The sequence below is a fragment of the Lactuca saligna genome, chromosome 4, assembly GCF_052625555.1.
Source record: "Lactuca saligna cultivar CGN05327 chromosome 4, ASM5262555v1, whole genome shotgun sequence".
NCBI classification, from domain to species: Eukaryota; Viridiplantae; Streptophyta; class Magnoliopsida; order Asterales; family Asteraceae; genus Lactuca; species Lactuca saligna.
Window position 1 is genome coordinate 44,080,081 of NC_136420.1, and position 7,671 is coordinate 44,087,751.

The following is a 7,671-nucleotide window of genomic DNA, read 5'->3' on the forward strand; positions in this document are numbered from 1 at the left end:
TTTTGGGCCCTTGCAATAATAATAGGCCCTTGACACTGGTCCCTATCTCCCACCATAGACCGTGACCAATGAGATGCCATTTTAATTAAATTTGTGGAATTACGAATTATCTGTGTATTGTTTGTAATGTGGGAGTCTAAAAGTGGATTGGGCATAAACAGGGGTATAAGTGGGATTTACTTAATTATATGCACATGAAGTCCTATATGCCGTAAATTAATCAAAGCTTAGCACTAAATGTTAAGTACCGACCCTATATAGTAAGGCTCTGAGGGTACTACTTTTAAATGCATGTGGCACTCTTTAATACGTGAGAGCAGCTTAGAAACTACAAACTTTAATCACACAATTTTCAAATTAGTACAACCATTATTACCTCAAGTACATCATCACCAATAGCTATCTATACATCCTTTATTGTTGGTAATTAAGTAGAACTTAAATCATTCCACAAAAGAGTCACGACCTTTCAAAAATCAAAAGAGTATTTATGTAAATATCTTTCATATAATTTTTTAATATTAAGATCAATGGGTTAATTTCATATGAGAAAGGACCCTCTAAAAATTTAGAGTTGGCGATTCAATACATCCTTTATTGTTGGTAATTAACTAGAACTCAAACCGCCTCATTTCTCACCCTTGTCCCTAAGAGAAAGGATCCTCTAAAAATTGGAGGCCACAGACCAATAAGTCTTATCGGCAGCTTATACAAGATCATTGCAAAATCTCTCTTTGCTAGATTAGCAAGGATCATCGGTTCATGTATCGGAGAAGTACAATCGGCCTTTGTGGCGGGAAGAAATATCCTAGACGGGCCCCTAGTAATCAGTGAAATGTGTTCCTGGGCTAAGAAGGCAAACGAAAAAATGCTACTTTTCAAAGTTGACTTCAATAAAGCTTTTGACACAGTGAATTGGGAATATCTAGACCATGTTCAAATGCAAATGGGATTTGGACAACGATGGAGGGATTGGATTCAGGGTTGCCTAAGATCCTCACGTGCGTCGGTTCTAGTCAATGGCTCACCAACTAATGAGTTCGAAATTGGCCGTGGCATAAGGCAAGGCGACCCCCTATCGCCATTCTTATTCATAATAGCCATGGAGGGGCTGAATATCGCGATGAAAGAGGCCACCGGAAAAGGAATTTTCAAAGGAAAAAATATTCCAAATAGTAACCTATGTGTGTCGCATCTATTCTACGCGGACGATGCACTCTTTGTGGGGGAATGGAGCGACGAAAACATCAAGAACCTGGCTAGAATCCTCCGATGTTTTCAAGTGTCTTCTGGGCTTCAAGTGAACTTCTCCAAATCGCGAGTTTTTGGCATCCAGGTTGATCATCATGAAGTTGCAACCCTTGCAGCACCTTTAGGCTGTGAGCCAGCCAAGCTCCCTTTTACATACCTTGGGGTTCCCGTCGGGGCAAACATGAGCCTCTCAAAGAACTGGAAACCGGTGATTGAAAAATTACAATCAAGACTGAGTACATGGAAATCGAAATCCTTATCGCTCGGGGGTCGGCTAACACTAGCCAAAGGTGTTCTTGGTAGCCTTCCAACATTTTACTTTTCCTTATTTGTTGCTCCAGCAGGAGTTATCAAGACTTTGGAAAAAATAAGGCGAAGGTTCCTATGCGGTGATGCAGATGAGAAAAAACACATCAACTGGGTGGCATGGGATAAAGTGACTGCCCCAAAAAAAGTTGGCGGTCTGGGATTAGGCTCGCTTAAAGCTCTCAATTTGTCCCTAATAGTGAAGTGGTTGTGGAGGCTGAGATTCGAAAAAGCAGGCTTATGGTCCAATGTCATAAAAGGGATCCATAATCTTCACAATAAACCATTTGCCCTCATGTCTAAAAAAACAATACTTGGAATATGGAAAAATATCGTCGGAGCTCAAGATGAACTGGTGAAACTTGGAGTTGATATAAATGATATAATCTCAAAAAAAAATTGGTAATGGGGATGACACCATGTTTTGGCAAGACAGATGGTTTGGCGAAGCAACATTAAAAGAATCCTTCCCAGAGCTATACAAGTTGGAACGGAAAAAACGGTGTAAAATAAGTGATCGTATCAAACTAGGAGGGATCATCTGGGATTGGAAATCAAGTCCGACTCTCACGACCCAACTTAGTGAGGCTGACACGCTATTCGACATGGTCTGCAATATTCACTTGAATCCACGAAGAGATGAATGGATATGTGATATATCAAGCGATAAGGTATTTCATGTAGAAGTTCTTAGATCAAAAATTGATGGGAGAGATACAACAACACCAACACGGGAATGTCTAATGAATTGGATCCATGAAGTCCCACTAAAGGTGAACTGTTTTATGTGGAGGGTATCTATGGACCGTATCCCCACTTCTATTGCCCTACTTAAGCGTGGTGTACAAATTGGGACCTCCATATGTTCATATTGCGAGTCGGAAGATGAAGACGTCAACCATGTAATACTAAGATGCCCAATGGCTGCCAAGGTTTGGGAATGGGTGTTCATCTGGTGTGGGCTACCTAGAACAAAGTTTGGGTCAATTGGCGAGCTTGTGAAATTCCTTTCACAATGGGGAACATGCCCAAATAAACGGAAAAACTTAATTAGCATATGGTATGGAACGACTTGGCTCATTTGGAAAGCAAGGTGTGATCGGGTTTTCAAGAAGACACGAACCTCCCCTACCATAGTGGCGGATAAGGTCAAATCCATAGCCTTCTCATGAATAAAACACAGGAGAGTCAATTGTAACTATTGTTGGGTCGATTGATGTATTAATCCCTTTCTTTGTATGTAATTTTCTCCTCTAAAACCTTGTATTCCCTCCCTAGCACCTTGCTAGGGGTATGTTTTGTTTCTTTTTAATAATATTTGTCGGTTCCAAATTTTTTTTCATATGAGAGTTGATGCATTCATAATTGGGTCGTAAAATACTCAACTAACAGTTTCGATATCTGAATCTTCCTATTTCTCATAACATATTATGTGTCATTTAGGTTAACTTAGTTAAACTTTTATATATATATATATATATATATATATATATATATATATATATATATATATATATATATATATATATATATATATAGAGAGAGAGAGAGAGAGAGAGAGAGAGAGAGAAAGATGCAAGATCAACTGAAAAACAAAACATTGATGAGAAACGTGAGAAATATACTATATGCACGTTGATGAAACAAGTAAATAAATCATTAGATTATACAAAAATAATGAGATAGAAAATTTGGTCGAAAAAATGCTTATTATTTTTTTATTGACTCAAATAATGATTCTTTAATCGGACAACATTAGTGGATGATCCAAAAAAAATGAATATTTGAACAGCTTTTTGAGAGATTTTTTTATGAATAATCTTATTTTCGTATTATTTAATAATTCAGGTCATTGGTTCAGCAAAATAAATGAATTTGATTTATTTCTCATGATATCTCATGTATTTTTGTTTCTTTTATACTAGGTGTGAAACCCGTGTAATACACGGGTTGACTTAAAAAATATTAAATATTAAATTAAAGTGTAAATATAAAATATTTTTAATGTACAACTTTAAATAAGATTTAAATGAAAAAATATATTTATTGCAATTTAATATCATATATATGATATTTAATACTTTACATATATAAGTATATGACTTTAATTTTAAAAATTGAAACAAATCAAAAATTAACAAGTGGATAATATTTATTTCAAAAATACCACAAAATGACAAGTGTCAAAACTCATGAGAGATTAACATGTGACAAAAAAACCTTCATTTATTAAGGAGTATATATATATATATATATATATATATATATATATATATATATATATATATATATATATATATATGCATTTTTTTTGGCGAACCAAAAATGATGAATAATTAGATGAATAAAAAGTAACATGATTGAAAAAAAAAATCCTGAAAAAAATCTCCATAAATCATTTTTGTGATGATTTTGTTGTTATTGGTTAAAAACGTCATGAAACACAAAAATGAATTATGAAAGTGTTTTTTTGTGATTTTTTTTTGGTGGATCATCTTACGTTTGATTCACCTAATGATAATTTTATTGATTCACTAAAAAATATGTATATAAAAAATTTATTATCTTCCTACAAAAAACTTAATTCTTATTTGATCTTGATTATATATACACACACACACACACACACACAAGAGAGAGAGAGAGAGAGAAAAAAGAAGTAAATTATTTTGATGATCAATATTTGTGCGAGAACCTAAGTACTTCTAACTGAACCAACATTTTTTCGAATCCAACACCACTATTGGACTTCAAATGCTATGTCTAATCCATATCAAAGCGAAAAAATCGACCATCTTAATGTGCATACATGTATATTTTTTATTTTTTATTTAATTTTTTTTTTCAAAATGAACACAACCATGAGACTTTAAGGCCAATGTTTAAAACAATTACATCTTGAAAGCGCCAAAAAAACTATAAATATTCAAATATGCATATTTGATGCATATTCAAATGTGCATATACACATATCAACAAATAAAGAGTTCAAATATTTTTTTATCCCAGATCTTGCTTAGACACAACATTTAGAATCAAATAGTGGTGCTGATTTTAAAAAGGATTGATCAACTTAGGAATTCTCTAGTTTCCAGGCATATATTGGTTCCCAAAATTATATATATATATATATATATATATATATATATATATATATATATATATATATATATATATATATATATATATAGAGAGAGAGAGAGAGAGAGAGAGAGAGAGAGAGATACTTACACATAGTAGGTTAGAGACCTATTATTACATGAATTGACAACGGAGAAAATTAAACTACATAGAAAATTTAAGAGATTGAATCGTCGTAGATGTTGATCGATTTTCTTTTTTCCTTTTCAACTAATTTGTGTTCGTCTAGGTAAATTTGAAAGAATAATAGTTTAGCATCACCCCAAGTAAAGTATACTTGTTTTATAAGTTTTTATTTATTGACAATTTAGTTTCTAAATCCTTAACCATTTTGTTCATTTTCTAACAATTTATTTGAGTTGTAGATTGAATATCCCAAAACCAAAAATTCTAATAGGTAGATTTGTGTTGGTTTTATATTATGTTAGGAGTAATAAATTGATTTGTATTAACTAGTTATTTTATGTTTAATTTAGTAGGGAGAATGATGTTGATTTTTTTTGTTTAGATTTAAAAGTTTGTAAATCTTCTCGTAAATGTAATAATATATCAAATTGATAATAAAAAAGTTAATTCACAAGAAATAGCATCATACTTTATTCAATTGATCAATATTAGCAATGTACTAATACAACAAATTTTGTATTGTCTAAACTATAACGCATGAATAAGGAAACTTCTGTAAGTATAATGTTTTGTTTGGTGTTTTAGAAAAAGAAAGACGCTAAAAATATAGCTTTTTTAAAAGTAGGATGCTAAAAAGTTTGATTTATGTAATGTAAAGAAACATAAATAGAAAGCTATAATAAATTATGAATTACAATAAGTTGTTAATTCTTGTATTTGCGATAAAAGTTACGAAATAGTCCCTGTTAAAGTATTTCAGAAATTATCATTGTATGTGCTATAAAAAGGAAATAAACCATTTCACATGACTAGTTCATGTTTAAAAAAAGTTATAGAGTTTGACAATCTTAAAAAATTGGGAAAATACCGCCAATAGACAAAAAAATAGGGGGCAATTTCAAAATTTAGTCATAAAAATGACTTTCCGGCTATAGACATGCATTCCGTGGACCTTCGCGGACCGAAGTTTCCTCTGCGGAGAGGGGTATTTTTGTCATTTCTCCATCTGCTCTTTGACTAAATCGAACCCTCGTTTTTGGTCCCCCCCCCCCCCCACTGGTCCCCCGAATCCTCTTTGACAAAGACAATCCTCCACATCAACTTACCATCGACGATTCCGGCGACACCTACATCAAATCCGGCGACGACATCAAACGACGTCATTTTCCGGCGACATCGATTACATACAACTTCAATTTCGAACTTAAATTCTGGCAGTTATGGAGGACAATTTCCCTGATATTTTGGCCGACGGATTTAGCTCCCGGGTATTTCTCACATTCTTTTCTTTGGATTAATGTAGTATACGTATGAAATTTGTTGAAACCGATTTGATTACGTGGAATATATAGGTAAAATATACATATTTAAATGAAATCGAGTTTGACAGGTTTCGGATTGGGTATGATCAATTCCGCGGAGGCGTAGGTCACTCTGCGGAGGGTTACGTACCTTCCGCGGAGTGATGTATTTTCTCCATGGAATGCTAAAATGGAATAAAATTGGGCCTCCGCGGAGGTATTGGTCAATCCGCAGAGGGTTCTCCGTGAAATGACCTGAAACTGATTTTTCAAAATTTTTTCTGCCGTTTTTTCTGCCCTTTTATATGAAATTAAATGTTATGCTTTGGAGCACAAAGATCTCAATCAAAAAGTGGATTTAACTTTAAAAGGTGTGGTGGGTACTATCATTATAGACTATTTTCCGCTCCTAACACAATCACAACGACAATTATTCGAAGCTTCGCCGTTCGTAGTATTCTTAGTAATGCATATCCCACATGGTGATCCGTTACTTGTGCATTTGATGATGTTTCACGAAGTAAGGTGTCAACACGTATTTGAAATGGGGAGGTTTCTTTTTGATATACATGGGACACATTTGGATTTTGGTGAAACTGAATATATTCTCATTTGTGGTTTAAAAGTTGTTCCTTATGTGGATTTACTCCACGACGAAAAAGGTCGGTCATATTCAAATCTTCGTTCTCGGTTGTTCCCAGATATTTATGATGTACGTTTGCGGCTGAAAGATTTAGAAGACTTGATTATGTCCCCGAATTATTTGGCACTACAAGATGAAGATGATGTGATGCTTATCCAGCTTGTTTTTATGTTGAAGGGTCTCCACAGACGAGACGTTAAAACGGATATTCCCGCAGCAGTATACAAGCTTGCTGATAATAAAGATGATTGGAATAGGTATTACATTTAAAAATTGTGTATAAATGCAATGCAATAATAATTAGTATAATAAATAAATTGAAAATTGCAGGTTTGCATTGGGTACGTATTTATGGACCTATACTTCGTGTTTGATGCGTGAAATGTTTAAGAAAATAGAAGAGTTTAGAATATTCAAGCAGGCCAATCCCGAATCCAAGAAAGTACACAAGTATATCGTTCTCGATTTTATGCTTCCGTTTAAGATTACTTTCTAATGCATTTAAATAGTTATCAATGTTTAGTTTTTTATAATATAAAAACTTTGAACTTCGGTTTGTATTATATAATAAGTTTGTATTATGACTTTTATAGTATAATAGCATGATAATTACATTTTTTTTCATAGATATGAATTTTGGAGATGTTGCCAGAGGCAACCCAGTTTTATATACGCACGCTGACAGAATCGCCACATATGAAGGCGTGGAGAAGTAAAACATCGTTATCCTAGCTTCAATGTTGTCGAATAATCAACGTGTATGTGCTATGCTTTTTATATTAACAATCATCTATAGTTACAAATTCCAATGTATTTAATGTTAAACTAACAATCTGATTTATGCAGCCTAACAACCAACCTATTAATGTCATGGCAATCCCGGAGGAGCTGATGTTGTTGTTT